A 20,676-nucleotide genomic window follows, 5' to 3' on the forward strand; every position below is an offset into this window, starting at 1 on the left:
GCCCCGCCGCGGGGAGGGAGCCCGTCGTGGGGTGGGGGGGGTGGGGGTCGTGGCGGGAGGCCCCGGGGGCCGGCCGGCCGAGGCTCGCCCGCGATCCGACGCCGGGCCTCCCCGGCCGGGACCGGCCCTGCTCGCGGGCAGGCCCGGGCGCTCCGGGGAGGAAAAGTGAAGCGGGGTGTGTGTGTGTGTGCGTGTGCGTGCGTGCGTGTGTGTGGCGGGGGGCGGCCCGGCGTCCGCACGCGTGGCCGGCCGCGCTGACAGCGGCGGGGCCCGGGCGGGCTCCGGCCCCGGCCGCCGCTCCCGCGCCGCAGTCCGCGGACCCAGCCGCCAGAGGCTGCCGAGTTGCGACTGCGAAGTTTTCTTGGAATGTGTTCCTGGGGGGGGGGGGGGGGGGGCCGAGCAGTGTCGGGAAACTCGCTTCTCCTTCTCTCTCCTTTCTCTCTCTCTTCTTCTGGCCATCTCGTTACTCCCTCGCTCTCGCTCTCCCCTCTCTCTCTTTTCTTTAAATACCCAAACTTCATTAACAAGATGTCATCACCCGAGTTGCTGTGGCGCGTTTGAATTTACCTAGGTAACTTCCAAAGAAAGTTGGGAGATTTTTTCAGCCCATTTTGGGCATCCTTGCTGCCCTTTGAGTTCGCGTTGATTTTTTTTTTTCTTTAGACCCACAACAACAACAAAAACCGTGTCAAGTAATGTAGGGACTAGAATTTTTCCAGAAATTGAACCTGATATTGACTTAAATCATCTCCCTCTCCTCCCTCCCCCTCTCCCTCCCACTAAACAACTTCGCTGGACATTTTCGTAGGTTATCATATCAGGTGTCCAGGAGATACGGCCGCTCATTCAGTAACTCTGGGGTCTTCTAGATTGCTTCATGGTAACATTACCAACTATTTGTATTTTTCTTTTAAGCTCACCTTTGCAGTAAAAACTTGATCTCTGCTGGGAACAATGCAGTCTCAGCGCAGCTAGCGTTTCTCCTGTAGTCTCGGAGTAGTGGCATCTGAAAATCAGTTTTTGATGAGTGGGTCCAAATTGAATTACATTGCTGCCTTCAGATTTGCTCCAGAAACAGTCGTTTAACTTATGGAGCTATTTCTTCCACTGACCAGTGATGTATTTTTTAAATCTTTCTTCTGCTGTTGAAATAAAACTTGAATTTGGTGGATTCAATTTGAATATAGTTCCTGGAAACCAGTCATGAAAGGCAGCATGTAATATTGCTAATGTAGAAAGGAGAGATGATTTTTTTAAAAAAACAGTTTTAAGGAGATTTTTTTTTTTTGTCTTGTTGAGGTGAAATGTGTTCATTAGTGGGAAAGAGTAATGATTCTCGGGGATAAAGAAATCACTAATTAAAATTTAAGTTTGACATTCATTTTATAGAGTCAAGTTACTGAATTGAGAAATGTGAATATGACAACAGTTTGAATACCCTTCCATTGAACAGATCTCCTTTGCTTTGTTAATCTTGCCATGTTGGAGTGAAAAGTCTTTAATCAGAAAATATAAGTCACACCAAGCAGTCAGCTTTGAAGCTTTGTTCCTAACACTGGTAACTTGAATGGCTTTGCAGCCTGGCTATTGTGGAAGTTATTGTAGATTTTTTTTCTTAAAAGCATGGACAAATTAATAAGACTGAAGAAGGCTTGTACTATTGTATCTATTCGGGTGTTTCCAAGATGGAGCCCAAAGGATGGCCTTCTTCAGAGTAGTTTCTGTTAGTTGGTGGTCAGATATTATTGTGCCACTGATCACAGTAGAGCTTATCAAAAAAGATTGTCTCTAACCACTTTTCCCCAATCCTTTTCCAGTTTTGACCCTTGACAGGCACAGGAGCACTTTTACTTTCCCAAATGTGGAACATAAAGTAATTTAGTCCAAATAAAAAAAGGACAGTGATATTCCAGTCCTCAGTTACTGGTCACTACCATCCCATTATCATGAAAGGGTGTGTTAGCATGGGCCACTGAGGAAGGGATCATTATTGAGCACATTAAACAAGGTGAAACCGTGTCTGGAGTAACTAGTAGTTTAAGATAGCCAGTAAATGAGAATGGACACAGATCTTAAGGATATGTATTAAGCAAATAAGAGGCTAAAGTGTTTACATCAAGTACATTCAAAGGAGTAAAGGCATTAGGTTAGATGGTACAGAGACTTAAGAATAATATTCTTGAAAGACTCAGCCTTTTTTCATTTTTTAGTGTGAGGATGGAGCTCAGCCTTCCAGGAGAATAGTGGGTCAGATAAAGCACCATGTTTGCCTTGAGTGTCAGCTTTGAGGGAGGGAGCTCTGTCTGGGAAGAACTGAAGAGTGGAAGGAGAAGGAGGAGGTGGCCTTGGAGCCTGGGAAACGAGCAGTTTGGACTGCGGGGATGCTGAGCACAGCTGAGGAGGCTGGTGGAAGCCCTCAGTGTCTTAGATGTGTCTGTTGAGGTAGCTGTGGACTCAGAAGGGAATGTCCTCATGTTGGGGAGCTCATTAGCCAGAGTGTTGCCTGTAGGCTATAGAAGTCCACCTAGGGGACGTCCTCATATGAATAAGCCACTGAAGTAGGGCCAGGCAGTATCTGAGTGATAAATGTCATTGTCACCAATGACAGGAAGAGACTACAAGGAAGAAGGAGAAGCAGTACTTTCATCCCACTAATAAAGCAGCTCGAAGTGGCACAGAGTCTGACTGCACCAGACGGTAGTGAAGTGGCGTTTGCTTGTTTTACTTTGAAGCCTTAAACACTTGCTCACAGATGTACTCTTCCTTTTCTTGGCACCCTTTATAAGAAGTGGGGACTTTTTGTTACTAATATATAATTGTGTGTTTGGGAAACTTCTTTAATATGTCTAAATTAAAACAGCATACTAGTGTCTTTCAATAGCAGGAAATTATCATAGCACAGTGTAGAAGAAATAAGTAATTACTATCCAGGCAAATGGTAGACTTTTTTGGGTCAACTTTGTTACAGCAAAATTTGTGCACAAGGAGTAGAGTAAAAAAGTTTCCAAAGCCAGGTGCCAGTGGCTCACGCCTATAAACCTAGTTACTCAGGAGGCTGAGATCCGAGGAGTATGGTTCAAAGCCAGTCTCGGCAAGAAAGTCCATGAAACTCTTATCGCCAATAAACCACCAGAGAACCGGAAGAGGCGCTGTGGCTCAAGTGGTGGAGCGCTCCTAGCTAGCCTTGAGCTGAAGAGCTGAGGGACAGCGCCCAGGTCCAGAGCTCAAGCCCCCACGACCTAAAAAAAAAAAAAGTTTCCAAATTTCTTTCTTTTTTTTTGTTGCGGTGCTAGAGCTTGAACTCAGGGCCTGGGCTCTGTCTCAGAGCCTCTCTGTGCTCAAGGCTAGTGATCTACTGCTTGAGCCACAGTGCCATTTCTGGCTTTTTCTGTTTATGTGGTACTGAGGAATCGAACCTAGGGCCTCGTGCATGCTAGGCAAGCATTCTACCACTGAGCCACATTTCCAGCCCTCCAAATTTCTTTTTGAAATTGATCATAGGTATATTTCATCATATATTACATATAGATGGCCCCAAGCAGTTGTGATTACATTTTATAATGTAGATGCTTGCATTTTTGTTTTTTGCTTTTTGCCAGTCCTGGGGCTTGAAATCAGTACCTGAACACTGTCCCTGAGCTTCTTTTTGCTCAATGGTAGCATTCTACCATTGGAGCCATAGTGACACTTCAGGCTTTTTTCTCTTTTATGTGGTACTGAGGAATTGAACCCAGGGCTTCCTGCATGCTAGACAAGCACTCTACCACTAAACCACCTTTCCAGCCCTGATGCTTTGTTTTTAAAGAAGTTAACTTTGTTGGTTTGTTTTTTGTCCTTCATAGGGCTTGAACTCAGGCCCTGAGAGCTGTCCCTAAAGCTCTCCTCAACGCTACTACTCTACCACTTTGAGCCACAGCTCCACTTCTGGTTTTTGAGTGGTTAATTGGAGATAAGAGTCTCAAGAGACTTTTCTGCCCCAGCTGGCTTTTGAACCCTGATCCTAAGATCTCAGCCTCCTGAGTAGCTAGGATTATAGGCATGAGGCACTGGTACCTGTCTTCATATTTTCAAGAGACTCAGTCTTACTATTGTCCAGACTGGCCTCCAGTTCCTGGGCTCCCGTGAGCCTCCTGTGTCAGCCTCTAGAAGCTAGAACTACACTGGCTCCACCCATGACTCTCTTTGAATGCAATTGAGATGTGTGTTTATAAAGAAAGCTTGAGGCAAATACAAGTAATCTTGTTGTATGTACAATACTTTAGTGCAGATCAAAGTGCTTTTCTCTGCATCATCTCAGTTTGATCTTCGCACTATCTTCAGGGGGCCAAGAGGACACCATTACTGCTGTTTTTTAGGTGAGCACCTAGATTTGAGAGAGTTGATCTGCCCAAAGCAGCAAAAAGAGTCAAAACCAGAATTAAGTCTAGATGGTAAAAGTAACAGACTGTATATTTATTTTGTAAATCTACAACAAAAACATTGAGTTTACTTGAGTTTAGTAGACACAGGAGACTATGATACTTAGGAAATTTCAGTAGCACTACTACTACAGCCAGTGAATTAAATAAAGCTCTATGCAGAAAGTTTATAGCCAGTTAGCTGGAGGAAAGCAGACTGCTCTTCCTGGCATGATGGAGCAGGACTCTCTTTTCCCTTTGGTTCTGGTGTTACCCTCAGTCAAAACTGGTTCATGTTCCTGTTTACTGCTGGGGATAATTGAGAAATAGTCAAGTTAATTTACCTCATCATTAAGTCCTCCCTAAAAAGGAAGGAAGGCTTTTCACCTAAGTTTCTAGTTATCTTTGCTATAAAAAAGTAGACTTGAGGGCTGGGAAGGTGGCTCAGTGGTAGAGCGCTTGCCTTGTGTGCATGAGGCCCTGGGTTTGATTCCTCAGCACCACATAAGCAAGAAGAAAAAAGCCGGAAGTGGCGCTGTGGCTCAAGTGGTAGAGTGCTAGCCTTGAGCTGAAGAGCTGAGGGACAGCGCACAGACCCAGAGTTCAGGCCCCATGACCGGACCAAAAAAAAAAAAATAGACTTGGGAGGCTGGAAATGTGGCTTAGTGGTAGAGTGCTTGCCTAACATATGTAAAGTTCTGCGTTCAATTCCTCAGTACCACATCAACAAAAAAAGCCCCAAGTGGTGCTGCAGCTCAAGTAGTAGAATGCTAGCCTTGAGCTAAAAGAAGCTCAAGGATTATGCCCAGGCCCTGAGTTCAAGCCCCAGGACTGGTGGAAAAAAATGATATATGCAACATGCTTATCCATTATTCATGCTTTACGGATGTGATTAGGGTGATGGCATGTGTGAGTGAGAGGGCCAGAGTTCTGCCCAACCCCCGGCTCTCCCTGTGGGTCATGCTAGGTTCCCTCTTTGCGTTACGTTAGGTGACATTGTACCTTTCTGATCCCAAGTCTTTTTCTCTTTTTCACAAACTGGCGAAGTCAGAATTGCTTCTTTTTTTTTGCCAGTCCTGGGACTTGAACTCAGGGCCTGGGCGCTGTCCCTCAGCTCTTCAGCTCAAGGCTAGTGTTCTATCACTTGAGCTACAGTGCCACTTCCGGCTTTTTCTGTTTATGTGGTGCTGAGGAATTGAACCCAGAGCCTCATGAATGCAAGGCAAGCACTCTACCACTTAGCCATTTTCCCAGCCCCTCCTCCAGATCTTAGTCTCCTGAGTAGTTAGGATTATAGGTATGAGCTGCTGGCTCAATTCTTAATTTTTTTTTTTCCCCCTTCCTGGGGCTTAAACTCAGCCTAGGCTCTGTCCCTGAGCCTCTCTGTACTCAAGGCTAATGCTCTACTACTTGAGCCACAGCGTCTACTTACAGCTTTTTCTGTGTATGTGGTACTGAGGAATCAAACCCAAGGCTTCATGCTAGGCAAGCACTCTGCCACTAAGCTGCATTCCAAGCACCTCCTCCCCCCTTTTTTTTTCATATGTGTGTGTGTTGATCCTGAGGCTTGAACTCAGAGCCTGGGTACTGTCCTTGAGTTTTCTTTTTTCATTGAAGACTAGCTCTTTACCACTTGAGCCACAACTCCATTTTTGGCTCCCCCTATCCCCACCCCCGTTAATTAGAGAAGAGAGGCTTATGGACTTTCTTGCCTAGGCTGGCTTTGTACAGCAGTCCTTAGATCTCAGTCTCCTCAGCAGCTAATATTGCAGGAATGAGCCCCTAGAGCCCAGTGATTTTGTAATTCTTAAACATAATTGAGAATGTTTTATAATGGGACTGAGGCTTAATCCTACAGGTGGAAGTTGGTGCTTAGATTATTAGTGTGTGTTCTTACGCCTTTATCTTTTTTTTTTTTTTTAAACCCCGCCCCCCTCCTTTATCTTTTTCCATCTCTAAGTGTACTCTTAATTTGGGGCTGTGTAAGTGCTTACTTTATATTTTTACATCATATATTTGAAATTCATATGTTTTAAGTTAGTTAAAAATGGATTGGCTGAAGTATGTCTTTTTTGAAGATGAGCCTGTACATTATTGTGAGTTAATAAAGGAGAGGAAAACTTACCAGTTTAGCTAGAGAGGATGTAGTATGTGTGTGCGTGCGTGTGTGTGCATGCGCGGCCCAGGGTCATATTGGTGAGGGAACACCTTTGTATCTTACTCAAACTAGCACTTGGAATGTATTCCAGGAAACAAGAGGGCATCCTGAGAGGGATTTCTCCAAAAAGGCTTTGTGTTCCAATGCAGCTGGTTCTAACTAAGGTCTTTTTTTTTTTTTTTTTTTGACGATTTATGGGGCTTGAACTCATGACCTGGTTGCTGTCCCTGAGCTCTTTTACTCAAGGCTACACTTTGAGCCACAGTTACACTTCCATTTTTCTGGTGGTTAAGTGGAGACATGGACATCTGTAATCGTAGCCTCTCAGGAGGCCTAGATCTGATGACTATGGTTCAAAGTCAGCTGGGGCAGGAAAGTCCATGAAACTCTTTTTTTTTTTGCCAGTCCTGGGGCTTGAATTCAGAGCCTGGGCTCTGTCCCTGAGCTTCTTTTGCTTAAGGCTAGTGCTCTATCATTTGAGCCACAATGCCGCTTCTGTCCTTTTCTGTTTATGTGGTACTGAGGAATCGAACCTAGGGCTTTCATGCATGCTAAGTAAGCGCTGTACCACTAAGCCATATTCCCAGCCCCATAATACTGTGGCTCAAAGTGGTAGAGCACTAGAGCCTTGAGTGAAAGCTCAGAGACAGTGCCCAGACTCTCAGTTCAAGATCCATTACTGACTAAAAAAAAAAAATGTCTCAAGGGCCTTTCTGCCCAGTCTGGCTTTGAACTATGATCAGGAGTCTTAGATCTCATCCTCCCGAGTAGCTAGGATTACAAGTGTGAGCCACCAGCAACCAGCTTTAGCTAAAGACCTTTCAGTGCAGGCTTCTTAGAGCCTTTGAGAAAGGGGCTAGAGTTTCCCCAGTCTTGCAAGCAGTAGTACTTTCTTTTTAATGTGATCCATGGATCAGCAAACTTCTGTAAAGAGCTGGAGAATCCATGCTTTCTTTCAGCTTTGTGGGGAATCTCACCTGTTGTGCACTGCCATTTTGGAAAGACCGTAGACAGTGTGGAATCTGATGTTATGGCTTACTCCCAGAAAACTTTGATATAAATACTGGCTTCCGTGGAATTTGGTCCACAAGCTGCTGCTTGATGACCTAATGTGATTTTGGACTTGGGCTTTGAGCACTCAGCTGGGCGCACTGGGCTGCAGAGCTTGCCCCTTCTCTCACCTCCCGTGGCCCTGCTACAGTAGCGTCACAAGTCTTTTGAGCCTCTCCTGCCTTCTCCTGTGTGTTGGCCTGGACACTGATTAGGGGAGGTAAGTCCTAGCGGAGTCTCTGCCTTTATTAGGAGTCTCTTCCTTTTTTTTTTTTTCCCCCCTTCTGTAGCAGTTTATGTGTTTTATTTAAAATCAGGTAAGTTTAGCAAAAAGCCAACCAGGTAGCTTCACAAAGAGGTTCTTTGGTTCTTCGCTGGCCGCTTCAGTTTTGGCCTGCGGGGTAGCCCCCACACATTCTCATCACAGTTTGTCACCTCAGGTCGGTAGCCGCCTCCCTTTCCTGCTCTGCTTCACTTTCCCCCAGCAGCTCTCAGGTGCGCACACCGCACCTGACACAGGAGGCTCTTGGGAAGCTTTGAGGCAAGGGATAAAAGAATGTAAAGTTTTTGTCCTTCAGCGTTCTCATAGCTTTCTCCTAAGTCTGCATTTTAAAGTTCCTTTTGACTTCTCTGAATCTGTTCTTCGTTTCCCTTTTTAATCCTGAGCTCCCCACCTGGGTGCTGCCACGCAGTGATCAACCCACCTGACCTAGGTGAGTTCAGGCCAGAACATGTTTGGGATAGTTTATGCCAGCTATCAGAACTTCCCTTTCTTCATCAGCAGATGAAGATAATGATTCTCATGTTAGTGATTCCCAGTGGAAAGGCAGAGTAAGGGTCTGTTCTGAAGCATATACTCAGTGACTGAGGAGCTGGCACTGGAACCATCAGGGAATGAGAATGTGTCTTGTCCTTAAAAGACTTCCTGGGAGTCTTGTGTGATTGGACTAAGACCTACTTGTTGGAATTGTTTGTTTTTTTTGGGGGGTGGGGGGTCCGGTCGTGGGGCCTGAACTCTGGGCCTGGTCGCTATCCCTCAGCTCTTCAGCTGAAGGCTAGCGCTCTACCACTTGAGCCACAGTGCCACTTCCGGCTTTTTTTCTTTTTTCTTATGTGGTGCTGAGGAATCGAACCCAGGGCCTCATGCATGCAAGGCAAGCGCTCTACCGCTGAGCCAACTTCCCAGCCCAAAAGAGTATCAAGTTTCTTTTTTTGGGGGGGGAGGGGCGGTCTGGTCTTGGTGCTTGAACTCTGGGCCTGGGCGCTGTCCCTCAGCTCTTCAGCTGAAGGCTAGCGCTCTACCACTTGAGCCACAGTGCCACTTCCGGCTTTTTTTCTTTTGGCTTATGTGGTGCTGAGGAATCGAACCCAGGGCCTCAGGCATGCAAGGCAAGCACTCTACCACTGAGCCACCTTCCCAGCCCTTCACTTGTATTTTTAAGAATAAGAACATGAGGAAGATAAAAACCAAAGTTATCTCCTGTGTTCTAAACACACTTTATAATTTTTAAATGTTTCATGGACTGTTAAGCAGCAAATTAATATTTGATTCTATTCCTTACAGTGTATACTATAATTTAATCTGAGATATTCAGTAGGCAATAGCAATATATATAGGATTTCTTTCTGTATTTCTGTCTGTCTGTCTATCTGTCTCTATCTAGGTACATACATATATAGATATATAGATATAGAGCTATAGAGAGAGTATGTAGATATGTATGTATAGAGGGAATTCTGATAGATGTCTTTCAGTAGCTTAGAACTGTGATAATAAGATTTAGGACAAACTTTGAGAAAAGAATACAAAATGCAATGAGTGTGAAAGTGCCTGACTCAGAAAGGGTAATCCAAAGAGGGCAGCACTTATTCACAGTTCAGAAGCCTAGAGCTAGGGACTGGGGAAGGGGCACCTGAGGTGGACCCTGAGAGTTGGGTGAGGGGAATTGGGGCTGATGGGAACATGCATGCCATTAGTAGTGTGGTGGCCCTTGAAGCTCTGCTACCCTCTCTGGCCTTCAGGGTTGGAATAGTACCTTGGCCATGACAGTTCTATTTCCTTCTATGTCACTGCACTCATAAGTCTTCTGCTTGTTCTGAGATGGCCTCCCAGAAACCCTAATGCTCCTAGATAGGCCTTCCGATTACAGTATGTGTCCTAAGCCCTTTGGCCTATGCTGAGGTCTTTTTCTGCATGCATCCTTCTGGGAATATATCTGTTGGATCTGGTGTGGAATGACCAAATCTGCTTTAACTGGGGAAGAGATACACCCTTTCATATTCAGTCTTCAACTTAGCTTTCAAGAAAATGCTCACGGGGCTGGGAAGATGGCTCAGTGGTAGAGCGCTTGCCTTGCATGCCTGAGGCCCTGGGTTCGATTCCTCAGCACCACATAAGCAAAAAAGAAAAAAAAGCCGGAAGTGGCGGTGTGGCTCAAGTGGTAGAGCGCTAGCCTTGAGCTGAAGAGCTGCGGGACAGCGCCCAGGCCCAGAGTTCAGGCCCCACGACCGGACCCCCCCCCCCAAAAAAAAGAAAATGCTCACATTGAGGCAGAAATGTAAGCCATGGCACCAGTACCTTTTGGAGCTTTTGCATATTCCACTTTGTCAGTGGAGTTATGTGAAGAGCTCCTTGGAGTAGGTGGACCTTGCCATTGAGCCTGGACATTCCTGAAGGGATCTGAGCTAGGGTACCGCACATAGAAAAATGCATGGAAGATTAGACTTCTCCTCCCCTTTTAAAGTTTTTAGACAATGTAGAGAATGACAGTGATTGAAAAACTACCATTAGGATGTTTTCTGGCTTTAAATTTAGGAGGCAAGGCTTTTGTTGGTTTCTGTTTCTAAGAGTATTTCTTTTAAAGCTTACTTAAGAAAGAATTGGATATCATCCCTTGTGACATTTTCCTTGGGGTTTTGTTTTTATTAATCAAAGGAATGCTTAGTTGAGCTATCACTAAGAATGATTAAAACCTAATGGTGAAAATCCTCACTCGTGAGTACATCTGAATTTCTCTCCCTTCTCAAGATGTTCTATCAGCTACTGTCTGGAAATCCTATAATATGTCCTCTTTCTAATATACCTGTACCTTACTGTGTACAGTTGATATTTCTTATGGCTGTTCCTAAATCTAATTTTTGAATTCAAATCATCCATAATAAAACACAAAGTGAACTGTTAATGGGGTTGTATAATTCTGTTGCAGTGTATATTATTTTTATAATACAAAAGCTTCTCTTTACCTACCCAAATAGTGTGGATTATCCTTTTGAAAATGACACTACTGATAAATATTTCAACTTTATGGGTTAGAATATCTGATGAAGTGGGTAGGAAAAAAAGCTTCTCTTTATTCTGGCTTATGGAGAAGGCTTGCACAACATTTAAACTGAGCAGCAGATTTTGGTATTTGATTATGAACTGAATGATGCACTAAGGAGCTATTGAGATCTATTAGTAATTAGTGTTTGCTTTTACAATTATGGACTATAAGAGCTTGACCCAATTCCTTTGGATTAAAATATTTTGAGTATTTGTCACCTGATTAAAAGTAGAACCTTCTAAGCATGACTCAGAGTTGAAGGAAATGTCAGTGCTTTTTATACTGAGAGCCATCAGTGTGGTACAAGGGAAGGGATCCCTGGCTTAGGATCACAGTGGACATAAGAGCCTAATTCCTAGCCCAGCAGCTCGGTGGCTGGGGCTTCATGCTAGAGCTTTGGGGGTTAGGTGTCTGTCTGCATGTGTGAATTAAAGGAGCAGGGAAGTGAATCAGAGACAAAGAAGGGGAGGGGAGGATTCCCCACACACTTTGTTACTTGGTTAGTTTTGTGTGTTAGCTACTGTGCTGCCTGATCTATAACAGGTTGAGGCAGCTCAGGTTGTTTTAATTGTGTGGGAGACTAGCAGTATTACCTGCCTTTCAGCCAGTAAGGATTGGGATGATAGGAGTAAAGGCCTGTCTCAGATCCAGACCTACAGACGCTACTCAAGGTGCCAGTGTGAGAAGCTGCCATCCCTGCCGTTTCACTTCTAGTACCAAGTCTAGCTGGTATAGTTTACATTTTGAATGAATTAAGAGCTAAGATTTAGAAATCCTACAAAATGGGCAATACTATGACTTACTGTACTGGATCTGTTTGCATTTCCACTCTTGTTTATTGGAAAATGGAACTGTAATTGAATGTAACTTTTTCTTTGTTCCTGAATATTGTTTGTTTAGATTATTATGTTTCAAGGGCTTGATTTAGGGTAAGACTTAGTTAAAAAAAAAAAAGCGTACAGAGAAATGATAAAAACTTGCTTTTGTTGTTTAGAAAGCAGAATTAGAGGAGAGAATGGCCTTGGCTCCCTGTTGAACTTTGTATGTTGGCTGGTTGAGAGACAGGTACATGAGACTTTATTCCTCCTGAAAGCAGCTCTTGTGGGCGTTGAGGGAAACAGATTTATTTTGAGAAGTTCTCTTCCTGCCAGTTTCACTATGGGAAACCTTTCAATGGAGATTGCATTATCTTCACTATTTTAGGTGTGGTGACTGGTTTTTTTTAATCTGTAAAAATTATCCCTTGGGACTATGGAGAATTCCCCCCCCCTCCCAATTTGTGATTATATTTACATTAAATCTTATATCTTCAGTAAAAACCTTAAAAGGTTTAAAATGCCTGGTGCTAGTGGCTCACACCTGTAATCCTAGCTACTCTGGAGGCTGAGATAATGAGAATCGAGGTTCAAAGACAGCCTAGACTGGAAAGTCCGTGAGACTCTTATCTCCAATAAACCACTCTTATCTCCAATAAACCACTCAGAAAACCAAAGTGGCACTGAGGCTCAAGTGGTAGAGCGCTCCTAGCTAGCCTTGAGCTGAAGAGCTGAAGGTCAGTACCCAGGCCCAGAGTTCAAGGCCCACGACTGACAGACAGAGACAGAGACAGAGACAGAGACACAGACACACACACACACACACACACACACACACACACACACACACACACACACACACACAAAAAGGTTTAAAATATTGATAGGTTTTTCAGTGTCATTTTGATTGTTCCTCTGCTTCTGTGTGAATCAGGTTTTGTTTTACAAGATCTACTCACAGTAGAATTTCTTGTGAAAAATCTTCAGAGACTCATTCAAATGAAGGAAAGAAAAGTCTAGCTCTCATGGTCCTCAACATGTGAGGAAAAAACAGATTCCTTCTTAACAGTTAGAGAAAGTAATTGCACATTCCCTTGTTAGAGATAATGTTGGTTTGTAGGCCTGCACTGTCCAGTAGTACTCTCTGTGGTAGTGGATGCATTCTGTGTCTGCACTGCTCAGGCTGGAAGTGTGAGCCGCATATGACATTGAAAAATTGAAATGTGATTGGTGTGATGCAAATGTTAAATGTAAAAATACTAACATGGCTCCATGTGGCTAGTAGCCACTGTATTAAACAGCATATCTCTAGGAGTATTTGCTTCTCAAGTTTTCTTGAAGGTATTTAGAGTCTGAAGGACAAATTTCCTTTAAAAGGGCCATCTTTTGTGAGGCACTGGTAAGCTCATGCCTATAGCCCTAGCTATTTAGGAGGCCAGCATCTGAGGATCATTGTGTCATGCCAACCTGGGCAGGAGAGTCTGTGAGGCTTTTTTTTTTTTATTTTTTTTTTGGTCCGGTCGTGGTGCTTGAACTCTGGGCCTGGGCACTGTCCCTCAGCTCTTCAGCTCAAGGATAGCGCTCTACCACTTGAGCCACAGCGCCACTTCCGGCTTTTTTCTTTTTGCTTATGTGGTGCTGAGGAATCGAACCCAGGGCCTCAGGCATGCAAGGCAAGCGCTCTACCACTGAGCTACCTTCCCAGCCCTCTGTGAGGCATTTTTTAAAATCTCCAATTAAACCACCAAAAAGCCAGAAGTAGAGCTGTGGCTCAAGTGGTAGAGCACATGCCTTGAGCAAAAAAAATCTCAGGGACAGCCGGGAGTTGGTGGCTCATGCCTGTAATCCTAGCTGCTCAGGAGGCTGAGATCTGTGGATCGCAGTTCAAAGCCAGCCCGGGCAGGAAACTCCATGAGACTCTTATCTCCAATAAACCACTCAGGAAACTGGAAGTGGTGCTGTGGCTCAAGTGGTAGAGTGCTCACCTTGAGCTGAATTGCTGAGAGACAGCACCCAGGCCCAGAGTTCAAGCCCTCCGGCTGACAAAAAAAAGTCTCAGGAACAACATAGGCCTTGAATTCAAGCCCTAGACTGGCATAAGAAAAGGGAGAGGTAGGTAGCTCTTGCCTATAATCCAAAAGGTTGAGATTTGAGGGTCATTGTTCATGCTAGCCTGGGCAGGAGAGTCCATGAGACTTTTTTTTTTTTTGTGGCCGATCTTGTTGCTTGAACTCAGGGCCTGAGCACTGTTCTGAGCTATTTTGCTCAAGGCTAGTGTTCTACCAGTTGACCCACAGCTCTACTTCTAATTTTTGTGTGTGTTTAATTGGAGGTAAGAGTCTCATGAACTTTCTTGCCCTGGCTGGCTTTGAACCTCAGTCCTCAGATCTCAGCTTCCTGAGTGGCTAAGATTATAGGATGAGCCATCACTCCCCGCCCCTCCCCCCTGTTACCCCCCCCCCCCCCCCCCATGAGACTCTTATCTTCAATTAACTACCAAAAAGCTGGAAGTGGAGCTGTGACTCAAGTAGTAGGTTGCTAGCCTTGAGCAAAAAAAACTTAGGGACAGTGCCCAGGCCCTGAGTTTAAGCCCCAGGACCAGCACAGAAAAGGCTGTCTTTTGAAGATGGGTGGAACTTTCAGAAATATTCATGGCTTAGGTCATTCCATTGAGGATTAGTTATTCAAATATTTGTCATACTGGTGTGTCCTTGGCTGGGTACAGATTGCCTTCATGGGGTAGGGGGGAAGACAGTGCAACGGCAGTCGAGGTGTGGCCTCTTGGAGGAGACGCTAGCTTCCAGCCACTCGGAAGGGTCTCAGGAGGCCCTGAGGACTTAACTGAGGGCAATTATCATTCCTGTCCTCAGGACCTAGCAGGTGGTACTTTGCTAAGCATGGGAAGCAACAGATACAGAAGGGATTTTTTTTGTTTGTTTGTTTTGTTTTGTTTTAAGTTTTTACAAAAGTTTTCTTTGACAGTTTTTATAAAAGTTAGTTTTATTTTGGTTTATGTTTACCAGTCTACCTCAATTTAGGCCTGATTCCAATTATTTCTGAAAGATAAAGACTAATGATGTGGTCCTGCCCAAGGGGAGCTGGTTGGGCCTGAGCTCCAGTCTCAACTCTGGCACTGTTTCTTCCCCCCTCCAGTTGTGGGGCTTGAACTCTGGGCCTGGTTGCTGTCGCTCAGCTCTTCAGCTCAAGGCTATCACTCTACCACTTTAGCCACAATGCCACTTCCGGTTTTCTGAGTGGTTTATTGGAGAAACAGAGTTTCATGGAGTTTCCTGCCGGGGCTGACTTTGAACTACGATCCTCAGATCCCATCCTCCTGAGTGGCTAGGATGACAGGGTGAGCCACCGGCGCAGGCTTCTGCTACTGGTTCATTCACTGCTACTGGCCTTTCACTGTGTTTTGTGTGAGGTGCACTCTGTCTGGTGGTGATGGTAATGAGGAACTAGCTAATTTACACCAGTGACGCTGCCATTCAGATTGAGGACAGTTCCTCTCCTTCCCCTTCCCCTTCCCCTTCCCCTTCCCCTTCCCCTTCCCCTTCCCCTTCCCCTTCCCCTTCCCCTTCTCCTTTTTGTTGGTTGTGGGGCCTGAACTCTGGGCTTGGGCGCTGTCCCTGCGCTCTTCAGCTCAAGGCAAGCGCTCTACTCTTGAGCCATAGCACCACTTCCGTTTTTTTGAGTGGTTTATTGGAGATCAGAGTCTCATAGACCTTCCTGTCCAGGCTGGCTTTGAACTGTGATCCTCAGATCTCAGCCTCCTGAGTAGCTAGGATGACAGGCTTGAGCCAATGGCACCTGGCCTGAGGACAGCTTCTGACTGAAGGCGTTGGTAGGGTAGTCAATGAGCCTGTCAAAGGAAGGGCCTGTGAGAGCCTGTGTGGTGAGCAGGGAAGGCAGGTGGAGCACCTGCAGCTCTGGGTACAGTCACTAAGAGCCTTGAACGGGAGCTTAAGGGAGCCCAGGTCTTCTTTTGTTAGGGATTAAAGAACAATGCAAAGTTTTGAAAAACTGAGCATACCCAGAACATTTAGGAGCAGCTACTGAGATTTGTGTTCCACAAGCCTGGATCGGCTTTTCCCACGTTGTATGTTTCTTCTTAGGCTGTACCTGCAGTTGGCACTTGCCCTCCTTCTCCTTCACCCTCACTCCTGGAAGGAGAAGGGTCCTGTGAAAAGTGTAAGAATTGGGACTAGAGGTCTTATTTAAGATGTTGGGAAATTTTTGTATAAACAGAACTCAAAAGGTTAAAACAAATTAAACAGGTAATACATTCATATGGTTGAAAAATCCCCAAAGTGAAAAACCAGTTTTCACAGTCTTCCTCCTGTTTGTTTCTGGAGTCACCTGCTCTCACTCCCACAGGCCGCTACCCATAACTGTTTCTTTCTTTCTTTTTCTTTTTTTTTTTTTGTCGGTCATGGATCTTGAATTTTGGGCTTGGGCACTATCCCTTAGCTCTTCAGCTCAAGGCGAACGCTCTACCACTTGAGCCACGGTGCCACTTCCTGTTTTCTGGTGGTTTATTGGAGATAAGAGTCTCATGGACTTTCCTGCCTGGGCTGGCTTTGAACCGTGATCCTCAGATCTCAGCCTCCTGAGTAGCTAGGATGACAGGTGTGAGCCACCAGTGCCCAGCCCATAGTAGTTTCTTCTGTCTCATTTTAGAGATGGACTTTGCATCATTAAGCTAATAAAAGTTCTGCATACCTTTTTTTTTTTTTGCTAGTGCTGGGGTTGAAACTCAGGGCTCATTTGGTTTGGCTTGCTTGTTTTGACCTCTACCACTTAAGCCATGCCTCCTACCAGCTTTTTGCTAGTTATTTTGGAGATGGAGCCCCTTGAACTTTTCTACCCAGACTAGCTTTGAACCTCAGTCTTCCAGATCTCATTCTCTTGAGTGTCTAGGATTACAAGAGTGAGTTTGTTTTCTGTATACTCTTTACTCAGAGTAGCTCTTTGAATTTGTACTACCACTTTCAGGTGTATAAATAGCTCAGAGCTATTGGAAATAGCAATATTAGAAGAAGTGACTTGATCCTATCTTTTAATGGTAAGAGTATTTTGATGCAATATTTAGCTAAATAGCAAAATGATTTTAGTGTGGTCATTACATTATATAACAGAATTAATGTTTAAAAATTAATTTTCTATTATCTCAAATATCAGAGGTTTTGCTGTTGGAGGCATGACTCAGTTGGTAGAGTGCTAACCAATGAACAAATGCACCAGGTACCGAGTTCCAGTTCCAGTCTCAGGCCTTAAAAAAAAAACCAATATGTCAGCAGCCAGTTCACACCATCATTGTTGGTGTACAAATATCTAGTTGAACAATCTACACTAAACATCCTTTTGCTTGGTAGGCCTGCTGAGAACATTTACATTAACCCAGACCATTCCAATCACAGACCTTTTCATTATTTTCATTAATTAATTTTGAGATTGTAAAATCCTGAATATGACCCCAAAAGTCTTATTAGGCAAAAAATGATGAAGTCATCTTAGGGAGGAGGAACAGTAGTTAAGCACCACTCCTACCCTTCACTGCCACTGCCACCCTGACTGTCTGTAGGTGAATACTGCAGTGGAAATGGGTGATACAAAGCATGGAATAAAAAGGTAATATTAGACCCTTTTTAGAAATAGAAGCTCTTTCCTAGAAGGAGCAGGCATAGTGGTTCAAGTCTGTGGTCCTCGCTACACAGGAGGCAGAGTTTGGGTGGACCAAGATCCAAGGCTGGCCCAGTCAGAAGGTGACTGTTCAGGAGACCCTGTCTCAACCATAAAAATTGGACATGGTTGTGTGTGCCTGTCACCCCAGCTATGAGCTTTGTGGCCCAGGTTTTTAGAAGGAATTCCTGACGAGTCTTTTAGGAATTGAGGAACTTCGGGGATCTTGGGGCCTTTCTCCTTTTTATTTTGAATCCTTCTGAATGTTTTTTTCTTTTTTTTAAACAACCAAAACCACGGCTGAGCATGTAACTCAGTGGTAAAGTGCTTGCCTGTCATGTGCAGGGCCACACTTGAACCCAGGACCTAGTGCTAGGCAAGCATTTCTGCCACTGAGCTGTAACCCTAGCTCAATATCATGCACACATTTTTGTATTCTCAAGAGAATCTGCTAAGTGAGGACAAACATGGGTTTGGTTAATTCCTGTTAAAAAAAAAACCTTCAGCCCGGAGCTGGTGGCTCATGCCTGTAATCCTAGCTACTCAGGAGGCTGAGATCTGAGGATTGTGGTTCAAAGCCAGCCTGGGCAGAAAAGGTTGTGAGACTCTTTTTTTTTTTTTTTGTCTGTCATGGGGCTTGAACTCTGGGCCTGGGCGCTGTCCCTCAGCTCTTCAGCTCAAGGCGAGCGTTCTACCACTTGAGCCACAGCGCCACTTCCGGTTTTCTGGTGGTTTATTGGAGATAGGAGTCTCACGGTCTCTCCTGCCCGGGCTGGCTTTGAGCCGCAATCCTCAGATCTCAGCCTCCCGAGTAGCTGGGATTACAGGCGTGAGCCACCGGCGCCCAGCTGTCTGTTTGCATCTTAAGTAGACCCAATGAGTTAGTCCTGTACAGAGGAAGACCCAGGGCAGTGACTTGTTCCCCACTTCAGGGAGGGGTATAAAGGAGAGGCCACCCAGTAGCCTCACTGGGACCAAGTAGCCCATCCCCAGATGAATGATGCTGAGGGTACTCCTTTCAGATCATTCATGCTCAGGGTGAGGTGTAAACCCTTATTATCCTGCTAATTAGGAGGTATTGTATCTGTGTAAAAGAAACCTGAATTACAGAAAATTTTAGAGAGAATTTAATTATTTCCTAGCAGTCATTGTAAAAAAGAAAAAGTCCTTTGGGAACTTGTTTAATTGCCTAGATTAAAATTACTGTGTAAATGCTAATAAAATAGGTCTTTCTCTTTTTTTTGTATTTTTCATTCTTCACTGTTGGAGAGCTATTCCATTATATATTTATATTATTCTCTAAGCACTCACAATACCAGGTCAGCTTCAGTTCTACCAGAATTGCTAGATCAACTAGGCTGAGGATATTCAGGGCTATCCCTTAATGCCTGTGTTGTCCTAAGGGTAGGTACCAGGTCATTGACAGTTATTGTCTTGTTCAGCCCTCAATTGCCTTTTGACAGTGATAATAATGACAAATATTCACTCATTGAGCTGTTATTGCAAGCCAGGCCCAATGCTGAGTGCCATATCCACAATTGCATGGTTGAGTTCCTTCATCCATTGTCCTGGGGGCAGGTGCTGCTGTGTGTGAGCAGTACTGTTTCATTTTGAGGAAGCATGGCTTGGGGCAGGGAGGCTGGTGACAGTAGTAGTGGTGACACTAGTAGTAGTGATCTGAACTCAGCCCAGCCTGATTCTTTAGGTAACTTGCTTCCTGTGTTGTATCTAATTAGTAATATTTTGTTATACATTGAGAAAGTAAAGTGGTTTCCACATATAAGAATAGTTGCCTTATGAATGTGTCTACCCTTCTGCCTTAAGACATTTTTTTAGCATGTTTTGTTATTGCTCAAGTTTTTTTTTTTTTGCCAGTTGTGGGGCCTGAACTCTGGGCCTGGGTGCTGTCCCTCAGCTCTTCAGCTCAAGGCTAGCGCTCTACCACTTGAGCTATAGTGCCATTTCCAGCTTTTTCTGCTTATGTGGTGCTGAGGAATCGAACCCAGGGCCTCATGCATGCAAGGCAAGCACTCTACCACTGAGCCACCTTCCCAGCCCCATTGGTCAAGTTTTTTGTATCCTTTTCAATTGACAAATAATGTATTTGTCTTATACAGCATGATATTTTACATTTACCTTGTGAATTGGCTAAATCCAGCTAATGAACATATGTATTACCTCACAGTGTATCCAGGAGTAACTGGAATTTGTGTTCTTTTTGTAAGATTATCTAGAGGGTTGAATAGAAGTGTGCAGATTTGGACAGATTTAAGAGAAGGATTCAAGTAGTCAGAGATACAAGTAATGTCAAAAGAACTCTGAAAAATTAGGGAGTGCAGACCTGAATATTTTTCACAGGAAGTAAGGATGCTAGAGAGAAATAAGGAGTGGGTGGGAAGAGGAAATATTTGTGGGAAGGGAGTACAGAAATGTGAATATATTTAACAGTATCTGAATGCCTGTGTAGCTTATTTCTCACATTTCCATTTCTTCCTCTACATTTAGTCTTTGATTCAGTCTCAGAATTGAGGTTCGTTGATTCAGGGCTATAGCAGCCAAGTGTTAAGGATCCAGGTTCCGGACTCCAGAATATGGGAATGGCTCTCTGTAAGATAATAAAGAGGTATATAAAAAGAAAGACAAGAGTCGGGTGCCGGTGGCTCACGCCTGTAATCCTAGCTACTCAGAGGCTGAGATCTGAGGATTGTGGTTGAAAGCCAGCCTGGGCAGGAAAGACCGTGAGACTCCTATCTCCAATAAACCACTAGAAAACTGGAAGTGGTGCGGTAGCTCAAGTGGTAGAGCGCTTGTCTTGAGCTGAGGGGCAGCGCCCAGGCCCAGAGTTCAATCCCCATGACCTACCCAAAAAAAAAAAAAAAAGACAAGTCAAACAATGTAACATTCCAACAGATTTCACTTTCTAATTTTTGTTCTTTTTGTTTCTATTTTCAGTATGTAGCGATAAATGTAAATGTTAAGATGACTACTTTGTAATAATCTTCATGATCCATATCCGCATTGTAATTTGTAATTACATGTTCTTTGTGGTCCATATAGTCTCTTTCAATACAGGCCAGATTCTGAGTTAGATGTGACATTGCTGGTTTCATGGAGCTTATGACCTTGCAAGGTACCCACTTGAAGTGGGTAGTGTAAGTTCAGCTCATTTCATCTGTCTGTAGAGTACAGCAGTTCATTCTTCCTGCTAATAAAGTATGGTAAAATGGTTTGTCTATGTTTTGATAATC

General features: G+C 44.3%; 1 protein-coding gene across 2 annotated transcripts in view; it reads left to right on the forward strand.

Annotated features, from left to right (window-relative positions):
* LOC122123684 (CREB binding protein) overlaps positions 1-20,676 on the forward strand; it is a 128,916-nt gene that overhangs the window by 313 nt on the left and 107,927 nt on the right. The window lies entirely within an intron of this gene.

This window comes from Dipodomys spectabilis, unplaced genomic scaffold, assembly GCF_019054845.1.
Source record: "Dipodomys spectabilis isolate Male_0828 unplaced genomic scaffold, ASM1905484v1 ptg000231l, whole genome shotgun sequence".
Taxonomy (NCBI): domain Eukaryota; kingdom Metazoa; phylum Chordata; class Mammalia; order Rodentia; family Heteromyidae; genus Dipodomys; species Dipodomys spectabilis.